The sequence below is a fragment of the Botryllus schlosseri genome, chromosome 7 (assembly GCF_051294905.1).
Source record: "Botryllus schlosseri isolate E-star chromosome 7, Bs_hap1, whole genome shotgun sequence".
Classification (NCBI taxonomy): Eukaryota; Metazoa; Chordata; class Ascidiacea; order Stolidobranchia; family Styelidae; genus Botryllus; species Botryllus schlosseri.
Window position 1 is genome coordinate 18,400,778 of NC_137242.1, and position 13,132 is coordinate 18,413,909.

The following is a 13,132-nucleotide window of genomic DNA, read 5'->3' on the forward strand; positions in this document are numbered from 1 at the left end:
CATATCCAAGGAAATTGGATTTTTGCTAACATTTAAATCACACTGATTGACTTTACTATCCCTACTTTTTATTTGTTCCACAAACCCCAACAAGACATCTCTAAACAGTAATATGTTTGTATCAGTAGTCTATTGGCAATTTGGCAATGAAAATGAGTTTGCACTGTAGGATATTTAATCTCGGACGAGATGTTGCAGCAATGAAGCGAAACTACCTCGTAATCTCTCTGTTTTGAAAATAAAATAAAATACGGTTATCAATCATTTTGTAAATTCTGAGGCTTCGCGGACCCACTGAAAATGTTTCGTGGACCCCCGGTAGAGAACCATTGCAGTAAAGCCGGGGTCTCCAACACGCAGCTTGGTTTGAGATTTCGGAAGAAAGCTAAGAAAACCATTTTGAAATCCTGATATTGACTACCGTTACAGTTGTTGTTGCTTCAAACTAAGCTATTCTGTGTCCAAAATCACTATTTATCACTAGGTAAAACGGCTTTGGTGATGACAACAGCATTCCTTCGATGGAGAATAACCAGCTGATATGAATGGGCTGGGCATATTGCCTTGACTTGCAATGGCCCAAACACTGCTAAGACCGAGACGCTCAGAAAACGGCATAGGGCAGTGGTTGTCAAACATGGGGGTGCGCCCCTCTTGTGGGGGCGTGAAAGCATCGGACGGGGGCGCGGAGCTGCGGTTAACTGATTTTTTTTCGCGCTCCGCGCGATTTACATAACATTCAGATTTTGTGTATAGTCTGGAATTCATATTATACAATTCTCTCATCAACAGTCATAACCTTCCATGCCATCAAACTTTCCGTTGGGATTGCCAGCATTCGTGGTTGTATTTTGTGATATGACGATAAGGGGGTGCGAAAATTTACAATATCATAAAGGGGGGCGTGTCTAAAGAAGTTTGAGAACCACTGGCTAGTGGCTTAGGGCTTCCCCACAAGATCAAGCTTTACGTGGAGATGGTCTTTCAGCTAGCAACGTATTTCGCTAGCCCCAATATCGATTCCTTAGTCGCTGAAAAGCGTTTCCAGGCTTAAAATAGAAGGAAATCGATGATAAATATATTTTTTTGTTTTGTATTCCTTTCCTAAAATATTATTTATTTTGAGGTCACTATGCTCATCGCCTATGTTAGGAGCACGGCGTTGTACTGACGTACAGTTTTAAAACGTGGTTGCCTAGTTTATGTCGAGATTGAAAAGTGGCCCGCGACCGGTTTTGAGTGGGCGACCCCAGCACTAAAGGGATTTAAACATATTTGAAAGCAAAATCAAAAAGGCAAATTATGACGCAACAATCAAAATTACAGACCATGAGATACTCATTGTAACAATGGTAACAATAACAAACTTTGAATTATACGGTACTATAGTATAGGCTTACCATACGTCCTCTTTTAAGAGGATTTGTCCTCTTTTTTGACTTTTTTGAAAGTGTCCTCGGAGGACGGCCTCTTGTCCTCTTTTTTGAGATTTTGTCCTCTTTTTTAGGATTTAGAGCAGATTTAGAGCAAATTGCGAGTGATATGCCACATAATAGCACAGAAATGAAGCTCCGACGGGTGAAAAACGGTGATTTTAGCTCTGAGCGAAAAAATGACCTTTTTTTTTTTTAGTCATCCACCTGGCGAAGTGGAGTAAATAACGTTATTTTGAGATCTGAGCGGAAGAGATGACCTTTTTTTTTTTTTTTTTTTTAGTCAACCGATCACAAAGTGGGTAAAATTAACCGATTTTTGAGAATTTCACTCCGGTTTTACAAGTTGCAAATTTCCGAAAAAGTGTCCTCTTTTTTGATTTCCAAAATATGGTAAGCCTACTATAGTAGCAGGGCAATTTGTAAATAAACGGTTGCAAATACGAAACAAAACAAACTAATGAGAAATTTGAAAGTTATAGAGAAAACTTTTTGTCTGCATAAAATAGGTATGCAGGTATGAATAATGTTAGACTCCAACACTTTTAAATGAAACAAAGATCTGCCTCGAGCAATGACAGTGAACATATTGTCATTAAAGTGTTGTGTGAGGTTTTCACCTTAATGTTTACCAATCGACGAAGCATATGCTTGGTAATCGTCATAACAATCTGTTTTGGAAACTAATTTGCATCGGCGTGCGAACTCCGTGCGTGCGCATGTTTTTGAGCGATTCATTTTGGAAATATGCTGCTATAAACGCTCAAACAATCTTTGCGATGTACATCCTGCATATACCTAGCATAACGGTGGCACTTGTATTGGTGGAAAACATTGCTTGCAATGAAGGCGGGAATTACATCTTTTCGAGAGTTTGGCAACAGTGGTTTCGTTGTATACACCACATGCGTGTCAACGCTGAAAAAACAATGGTGAACAGCCGATGTCATAAGTTTTTCAAAACGGTTAGACGCGTTACCTAGCAAAGGTTGGTGTAAAATACAGGGCATTTTTTTGGTCCATATTCATTTACTATAGTATCGTATACCTTAAGGTTTGTTATTGTTACCAGCATTGTTACAATGCGAATCTCATGGTCTGTGATTTTGATTGTTGCGTCGAACTTAACCATTTTGGTTTTTCCTTTAAATCTGTTCAAATCCCTTTAGTGGCGCGAACGCCGAACATTTTCTGATTCGTGTGAGCACGAACTGTTGTGAAAGGTTTGGAAAAGTGCGAACATGGTCATTTTTAGAACCAGCAATATTATTGATGACGCATGATTTACCTTCGTTTTTCCTGATATTACCTTTGATTTTGATATCACAACGTAACGATAAGAATACTAAATTAAAACAACTTTGTTGAGTTCGGATATTTCACCAAAGTCTACACAGAATAAAACCTACAAAGATTCCCTTGCGAACACGAAACTCTAGATCAGAGGTCTCAAATACACCCTAAAACTACTATAAGAATCACTGAAATCTCAACAAACTTCACCATCACGTCACTTTTAAAAGCTACCATGCGGTAGAATATCAGCTATTACGTAACATTTCTACTTCATGATAATAAAGTATGACCCGTCGATGATTCGTGACTGAAAATTGTGATTTGGTTTGGTGAAACCTTTCGTAAAATTACTCGATTTCTGATTGACTGGGTGATGAAATAAAAATGACTAGAGTTGAGTCGGGTCGAACGTTAAAATCAGAGAAGGACGTGAAACGGTGACTTGGTAATCCTACGGACGCAACAATCTATGAAACTGTCATGGGGAATAGTAATATATCAAAAGGTCGTAGTTTCCGTTGCGTGGGGTATCGCTATCTAATCATAGGTCAGTGTGGTAACCAATGGCATTTTGTGACCCCCGAAACGTATAGTTGGTTACATGCTAGTTGTTGTTTGTTCTCTTTATACACGTTATTATCGGTGGTGGCGACGACGGTAGTAGTACGCTCCACAGCTGTAACATCAATGAATTCTTTTGCGATTGGACAGTTTTGTTTCAGGGCTCTTAACCAGGGTTCGTAGACCGCATCGGGGTACGAGATGCATTGTGCAATTATGACTATCCTGTGAAATATTCTCTCGGTCCATTTATTCAACTGGAAAATAGTCTTCGCGCTACGCGCGATTGTATGTTAATGAACTTTCCGATTTTAATTTAGGTACCATCAGAAATTGTGTTGAAAATGGACAGGGCCTATGCTAGAAATCCTATTGGGAGCCCAAGGGGTACATCGCTAAAAAGGTTTACATGGGGTACGGCGCTAAAAATGTTAAGAAACAATGCTATTACAATGGCTCAACAATAACATATTTCGGTTATTGATATGTACGACTATATCAAAACCAGATACAGGCTACACCGCTCAAATACTCTGATATCAGATCAATCTTCAGTATATTTTATAATATTCTACGTAAAATGGTGGCAAGTCAAAGGTCCAATAGCTGCAATATTACAACCCGACACTTTTACGATGTCTTGATGCATCGTCTCGCATGATGTCTATAACTCATTATTTTGACAAATTATGCCCGGCACAAAAACACTTTTATTCAAATATTTGAAAATGTGATTTTTTTCCGTGTCAATCGTGAATAGTACAATAGTAAATTACATTTCCACGATGTTTGTGGGATGCCTGTCTGCAAGGTCCCGTCAAATAAATCCATCTTGGAAATTATACATTGAATATCCCTATATTGATGCTGCGGCCCGAGGCGTCAGCAAAAACTAGAAAATTGGCAAGCGAGCGCATTTGAGTTTGAGACCTCTGCTCTAGATTGTCAAGGATTGTACAATAATTGCGAATAAGGAACCGATCATGAGCGCGATAATAAACCGCACGTTGCCTATAAACAACCTCAAATATCACCGTCAAATATTCTGCACTGTTCTACATTGCGTCGGTCAAGTTCTATGATATCTGGATTAGATGAACCCGTTTATATACAAAATGCATAAATTATTCTTTTTCCTGCGACAACAATCACTGAATATCTCGTCTAAGAGCACATTTTGTAAAACCGCGCACTCGACATATAAGTGAGGCGTGTTTTAGGCTAATTAAAGGTTCTGCAGAACTGCGCGTGACTGGAGCAAATCATACCGCTAACTTCTTTTCGCATTTTCGAAAAGCTTTAATTTACTAATATTATAATTCATTGATGACCACTGGTTTACAGGATGACGCAACGAATACACACTGATCAAATTTAGTGGTCTACGGAGCGTAAAGCTGCTGCAACAGACCAGACAAGTTTCTTGATATTACAGCAGATTTCTGTTACATATGGTGACGGTCAGTATCTGCCTAATTAAATTACGGGAAAAGTTATTCCAAAATCACCGGTGTCCGGAACGTAAAATTGCTGCAAAGCACCAGACTAGTAATTTGGCGTTACAGCCGTTTTCTGTTACATTCGGTGACGGGACGTTTTCGTCAAAATTTCCACAGTCTATCGTTCTAAAGTTAAATTACGGGCAATCATATGAAAAGGATTTTTTTGAAAATTTACCTATCTGACTAAGGTAAAACCGCGGCCAGGACCAAAACAGTAAATGGCAATAAAAAATTTGAATGGTGTTGGTATCAGGGCTGTGGAGTCGGAGTCTGTGTCGGTGGAGTCGGAGTCAGAGGTTGGCAATTTTTCGCTTAATGGAATCGGAGTCTCTTTTCAGCACGCCTTAGAGTCGGGATCAGAGTCGTGGCTGGAGTTGAAGTCGGAGTCGTGGAAAAGATACTGACTGGAGTCGGGGTCAGAGTTTGTGAAAATGACCCTGACTACGGTTTAGACTCCAACTTCTTTGTCATGAAAACAAATGCTTTCAAAGTTATCTTTAAATTATTATTAATAACTAGAGTAGGATTTTTATGTACCATCAATCACTGTTATTAGTAACGATATCGCTAAAATCAGACATTATTTGCAAATTGCAATTTGGTTACATATGTATCTTCGCGATACAGTCACAAATTGATGCGATTTTTGGAATTATACCATGATACTGTCACAGAGTAAATGCATCGTCTGGTTTTGTAAATTACAAAATTGATGTAAATATAACCAAACGCTGCTTCCCACTTGACAAAATATGAAATATCTGTAGTGTAGCTCAGCTGCTTGGGGTCGAACAAATGATTGGGTTCTTGTAGATAGACTTATACTATTTCACTACTTCCTACATTTCGTTTCAGACCAATGTTTACTACAAGTGAGAGTGTGTGTGCTTGTAATCAGTATAGTAAGTAATGAGAAAATTAGTAAGTTACATCTCTGTATTAGTGGCTGACTCATCCACAAGAGCTACACTTCCATTGTTTTATCTACATTTTATTATACATGATGGGAAGTATGTCATCGCTGAATTATTCATAGATATTGGGGTAATAGAGAGTCCATGTCATAAGAACATATAAAATATGAAAAAGGAAGGATATTTAGTAAGACATTCTTCCATGTTAATTGCAAAGTGAATAACTCAATCTGTGCCACAATGAAGCAAATTTGCATGCCATCGTTATTCCTATGTTTGCATATGTTTAATGGTTATATGATAGTCATTCATTCGTCGCTGTGGCATGTAATTTTTGAAGTAAATTGGTAATACTGTTGCAGTCGGAGTTGGAGTCGCAGTCGCAGTTCTATTAAGAAAATAGTCGGATTCGGATCCGGAGTCGGAATCGGTGTCGATGCGTTCAAAGACTCAGGACTTACCGACTCCATGACCCTGGTTGGTATAGAAATCAATGTAATTTACTACAGCAACCATTCTTGTTTTATGAGGACTCATGGTTCGCATCCGTGGATTCAGGGGAGGAATATCATTAACATCTCTAATGAATTTGCATTGAAGACGTTACATTAAATATTTTCTTCAGATCGCTGGAAAATATTTAATAAAGAAAATGAACGGAACAATGCAAATTCAGTGTCAATGCCTCGTTGTTACGCAGAGCTGCCATTGCTCAATGTAATGTCCATTTAAATATTATTTAGAGCAGAGGTCTCAAACTCAAATGTGCTCGCGGGCCAGTTTTCCAGTTTTGACGACGCCGCGGGCCGCAGCATTTATAGGGGTATTCTATGTCTTTCCAAGTAGGCCTTATTTGGCGGGAATGAATTGTCCTATGGAAACTGGAAAGTGAGCCGATCAAGCAGACTGACAGTAAACACACATCGTCAAAATCACAAAATGTTATTTACTCTTGTTTCAATTTAGGCCTGGCACGGAAAGAATCATCACATTTTTAACTATTTGAATATAATTGCTGTTGTATACTTGATATATAATTATAAGATATAGACACCATGAGCGGACAAATGTATGAAGCCATTATAAAAGCTGTCAGGTTATAATTTTGAAGCTACTCTGAATATTTTGAATTTAACAGATTGATAATAGACTGATCTGAAATTATAACATTTTTAGGTTGGGCATTGTAAGTCCGATATAGGATTCGGGTATGCTTCTGATAAGTAGGCTATTAATCTCATGGCCAAATATCTTCAAATATAGGAGCCGAAAAAAATATAATATAAATATATTAATAAATGTGTCCTAGTGATTGAAATGTTCGAACGCCGAACGGCCCATTGTTGTTATATTGTTGGAGCGTACCACTTCGGTACTCGGTACCTTTAAGTGGCCTTAATAACATGGTTTAGCGACCAAAGGTGTAACTAACAGATTGCCAATGGTTGCCATTATTACTTGCTTAGTTAGCGAAATCTATTATCATTGCCCTGATACGCAATTAGTTCGTTGCGTCCATGCTTCTAACAAATTCACGACATTCCGAGTCACTCCCAGTCCACCCGAGTCTCATTTTCATTTTGCCATCGAGTTAGCCCGAGTCTGTCTGAGTAATTCTAAGAAAGGTCGCGTCCAAGTCCAACTCACAAATTTCAGTCACGAATCGTGTAAGGGTCAGGTTTTGTCATCATGAATTGGAAACGTGGCGAAATAGTGAATCTTCCACTGCATGGTAGCGTTTACAATTGATGTGATAGTGAAGTTTGATGAATAGTTTCAGGCTTTCGGAGCAATTTAAGAGGGAATTTTCACTTTATCACCTGCGGGCCGCACAAAATGCTCTGGTGGGCCGCGTGTTTGAGACCTCTGATTTAGAGGCTTCAGTCAGTATTTGATGATTTTTGTAAGTCGGCCATTTGCGTCGTCGGCTTGGCTGATAATTGTCAAAAGCCCAACTTGCCGAACCGCTGATTGTTATGGACCGCCGTCTATGCGGTTCGTGATCCCATTTCTACATACGCAAGGATGAGCAAGGGGTCTTATAACCCGTATATGGTTTCTATTTACATCTGATAAAAAAGTAAAATACCATTTTAGAAATACTGGGATTCTGCGAATTCTAAAATTCAACCATGCCTTTATTTTTGTTTCGGTAATATGAATGTGATGTGTAGTTCCAGAATGGGCAATGGGCCGGACATGACAAAAAAAGGGTTGAAACCGTTGATGATATTCGGAGGATATTCCCATCCTTGATGCACATCCGTCCTGCATTGAAAAGTAACCAGAATTAGCTTATATTGAAAATACTAGCATTTACGGACCGGAATGGAATGACATGTGATTTTAACCTCTGATCATGGAATGTACTATCAATCAAGGTTGCGTAATCTACTGAATTCAAGACTAGCCCCTATATGAAGAAAAACTTGTTTCGCATCGATGCCGCGAAATTCCGAATTCATGAAATGCCAAAAGGTTTACTGTATCAATTACCAAAGAGAAAACATCGCATTGCCGACTTTCACTTTCCACTTGATTTGGCCTGTAGGCATATCGAATAAACTTCATGGAGCTGGGACGAGATATTCACTCAGCCTTACAATTGGGTACGCGTTGACCATGCATTACATAAAGAGACAACACAGGCCTACATCTTCGTCGCAATTTCGCTACTTCCATTCATTCGAATATCTAAATAGTAAGGCGTTATCACTTTCAAAGCACAGAATTATAGATGAGGCAATGTCACATCTGCTTTCTTGAAGGAGTCACCACCTCATGCTCCACAACCCTGCTTTAACTTCAAAGGAATCAACAAAGCTACTCAAGTAGAAGTAGAAGTAACGGCGTGTAATTTTATTCAAGTACGACTAGAAGTATAGTGCTATGGAATGTATCCAAACTGCTAGTAGAATATCGAGTTTTCGACTACCACTTAAGTCAGTGAGTAGTTTTGGAAAATTGCACAAATACGCTTTCATTGACTGTCACCACCTGGAATTATCTGTCTCCGGTCGGTTTAAAAATCCGCTCAATTACTGCTATATCACAGGACGATGTAAACATTTTCAAAGAAAAAAGAGTTCTGTTGCATCGAGTGAGTCAATAGATTTCAATAAATGGCCCTCAAACTGGAGGACCTGTTGCCGAGATGCAGTGTTGGGATGACTCGAGTCACGACTTGACTCGAGTCAGACTCGAGTCACTTTTTCGTATGACTTGACTTGACTCGAGTCAATCTGCAAAAATGACTTGACTTGACTTGACTCGGCGCTTCAAAAATGCGGATTGATCGTGACTCGGACCAAAATTTACGAGTCAATTTCAAGTCATCAAGTAAACGGTATCAATTAAATCAGTGTATTTTGTGCATTTGTTCGTATTGTTCGCGATACGCCTGTGTCACTTGTGAGGGTAACCAGGCATTCACTGAATGTACGTTTGAATGATCCTCCATTATTGCATCACAAATATATTGACCACAGACGAAATGATCACGGGATACGTTGTTGTAGTAGTAGTAGTAGTAGTAGTAGTAGAAAAAGAAGAATACGATAGCAATTAACGTATCTATGTTTCTTGGACGGCTCAGTGCTAACATTGCGCAGTGATCACCTTTACCAATCCTCTTGAATGATTCAAATCCTTATCAATTTGTTACAACTTATCGAGGCTTCGTATTCGATCCTATTGGCTGATATTATAACAGACTGTAGCATATACAGTTAGTCGCATATTTTATTTGCGGTTCTACGTGTGCGTGATAGACGCCTTCTTGCATGCATATTAAGCTTTATATTAGTTATTTGATGCAAGATAAATGGCTAATTACTCTGTCTTTCACACAGCTAGCAAAATGTAATGACTTTGAATCGTCACTGATACTTCGAAAATTCAAGTTGACTTGAATTGTGACTTGACTCGTGACTCGACTTGACTTGACTTGACTTGACTCGAGTCACATCCAAAAAACGAGTGACTTGACTTGACTCGAGTCACCTTTGAAAATCGATTGACTTGACTTGACTCGAGTCAAAATGTGCAATGACTCGAGATGACTCGTGACTCGAAGGTAGTGACTTGATCCCAACACTGCCGAGATGTTTCTACGGGAGCCGAGATAATAGTTGTTGCATTTGTCATCGTTCTCCTCTCCAGCTTATTGCAAGCACGTCACTTTCGTTTAATATGCGAATGAAATTTACATATAGAGCTGGAGATGCTGCGAACCTTCGTGTGAACGCGAACTTTGTTGAAAGATTCTATACAAACCCGAACGTGAACCGATGATATCACATGACTACATTTCCGCATACCAAGATATTTATGTTGACGGTAGGCTGCCTAGTGACAACTCAGGCCACATCTGTCCACGATGCTACATTAAAATATCACTTTCTAAGCATCACCAACTGTATCAACTAAAACGATCAAAGGCTATAAGTCCATAAAAGCTATGTTTTCCGTCGCTCTGCCAACAACTCGACAAGGGTTTGCAAGGGAATGTCAGTTCACGCCCTGACGATCTAGCCTGGACAATGTATTCTCAAGGCGTCAGGCTATTGCTATCGTAGCTGAAGACTTTCACGGACATCATGTATGCAAATAAACTCCAATATAGACCTTTTCGGCCCATGGGCCACATGAGATTTACGAACCATTTGCGCGGGCCACTTGAATGACGAGCGAACCGTGGCATAACTACCCATATTTACCCACACTTCATGACGTCACCCCGTATTTTCAGGAGCGTCATCCGACGACGCGTGACGATATTCGATTCGTTGCAAGCCCGTCGGCACGCCCCCTTTTCCGGACATAATCATCACAGACTCTACATGAGTACGTCGCATACGGATGACGGCGCCACAGACGAGGAGCGCAGAGAGAAAATGGATGACTACACGAGCAGTCGCATTCGATAGGAGCGAACAGTATTACGTAACGGTGAAAAGAAGATTCATATTACGACGCATCCAAATCGCTAACAACCACGTCATGAAAAGTGAGTGTGTAGTGATGTCCTAGCAGCGCGAAGCGAGAAATTAGCCCAGAGAAGTTAGCGAGAAGTTAGTGAATGAATTCGGTCAATAATAATGGTACTTGCATATGCAGGTCGCCTCTGTATACTGCAGGACAGAATTATCTAGCAATATCCGACGCATAAGTTACAATTACCAGAAAATATCTGAAACAAAATATGCAATAGAAGCCCAATCCAATCCGACGGTCTCAAAATTGTGCCAAATCAGGCCGAATCATATCCGAGTCCGTCCGAACCTGATCACTATGGCGATTTTTCTGTACCTATTCATTCCAAAACCAGAGATTATTTGAAGCCACTAGTCCTATAGCACATCCGCCACATGTAAGTCGGCTATACACAAAAACTTGACATGAAATCTGTTAAAGTTTGCGGGAATACGATATAAAACATTGAAGTAATCCGTCTCTATCTTTCGAATACTGACCCCTCCTCCAGTGAGCATTTCTCGTATGAAATTTCGGGTTTATAAATATATCCGTTGCTACTTATGTTTCATAACTCAATGTCTGTCGAAAGCTTTGAAACATTATTCTGCGCTCAGCTCGCATATACTAGTAAAATACGTTCACAGTTGACACTCCCGCAGGCAGAATTGCTTTTGTTGGGAAACGAGAATAATTTCCTGCCTTAGCGATCACTATTAACACAATAATCTCACGCATGTCATTGTTTATGCATTTGTTCAGCAATGTAAAATGACTAGGTTGGTATTTTGGTATGTGCAGTAAATTAAGAATCATACGCCTAACAACGGAACAATCCCCTGCCAAATTATTTCTTTCTTTCTGTAATCCGCATTACGTCGTTTCCTGTTCTCAGTAACCTTTAATATCTGTAGCTCATTAGATAACGTCTGTCGCGTCATTACAAAAATGCGACATTTCTCACGCTACGCATCAATTTCTAGAACATGTATCGTTTATAACAGAACACGAATTTGCCGAACTCAGTTTTCACAAGTAGTAAGCTTACCCTTACATGATACTTGTGTTGACATAATTTAGCTGGTAAGGTGTTTAAGGGAAGAGAATGTGCGCTCACGACGATTCGAATAAATTGGTGACAAGTAGAACATTTTGAGTGGGGTGGTACGATTTAGGGCTGAATTTGTCGGTGTAGCACGCTATATGTGTGGTATTAAAGCAATAAAGGCTGATCAAACGAGGTCCGAGGAATTCCACAAAAAAGTTATGTGGGAATTCGTACTTTTCGACTATTATTAAATAAAACATGGTTTCAGGGTTCTTGAAAGTATTATCTGCCACTAAATAGTAAATACTTGCTCTGATGCAATCTGAGTCATGAGAATTAGCACCGAAAAGGTGACACGACAAGATCAACATAATTATGAAGGTACCCTACCATTTATAATGTCATTTACGACAATTAAAAATGATGTATGGTGACATTGAAAGGCTTTCAGTATCACATATCAAGTTCATGCTCAGGTAATTCATTCAGAAAATCCAGAAAAGTGGTGGGGATCGAAATTGATGTTGAACCCAATTTCAAAAATATTGATATCCACGGTTTTGGGATGTGCGGAAATCCCATAGTCGACAAATGTAATTCAAAATCCCAGACGAAACCCATTATCTCTTAGGTATCAGATGAAAATTCGACGTATAAAGCAGTTGTGAAGCTATAATGTTCCTGATTGCCATCAGAAAACAAACTTGCGTGCGAGATGATCAGAAGCGTATATTTTCATTTTTACAACTTGATTTCACTTTCTGCTGGATATCTGACATGCCCACTTTAGATCACTGTTTTCTAAACTTTCTTGCTCTCGATCCCACCTATTCCACTAAAATTCTGCTCGCTCAATCACGGTAAATCTGGTAAACAGTACAGACTAAAAATATTCCGCTGGCTTGCTGCGATGAGAACCGTTTCTATTTAAAATGGATGGATCCAGACTCTCTCTCGCCAACAGTATTGTGCAAATCGGAGGACGTGTACAACATACTAAAGGCTGCAATGTTCATTGTTTTCCGATACACATGAACAACGCCATCAGCATGGTCGCCTTTGTTATGCGACTTATAAACGACATTTACTGTGCTGTTTAGTGAGACGCATTAATTCGCGTCAACGCGCCCAGCGCGAAAATTTTCGACAATTTATGAGTGAATCGACCAATATGATCGGGAATTGCATATATGTTGCTATTAGGGATGGTGTGAACCTCTGAAAGGTTCAGGTTCGGGTGAACGTGAACCTTTTTGAAAGGTGTGTGAACGCGAACGTGAATCTCATGACGTCATGTGACGTCATATTGCTAATTCCGACTCAACATTTCAGTGATGTGATAGCCTTGCTATACCTAGCGACGACTCGGGCCACGTAATGACACAATGCTGAAGTAGGGGAGAT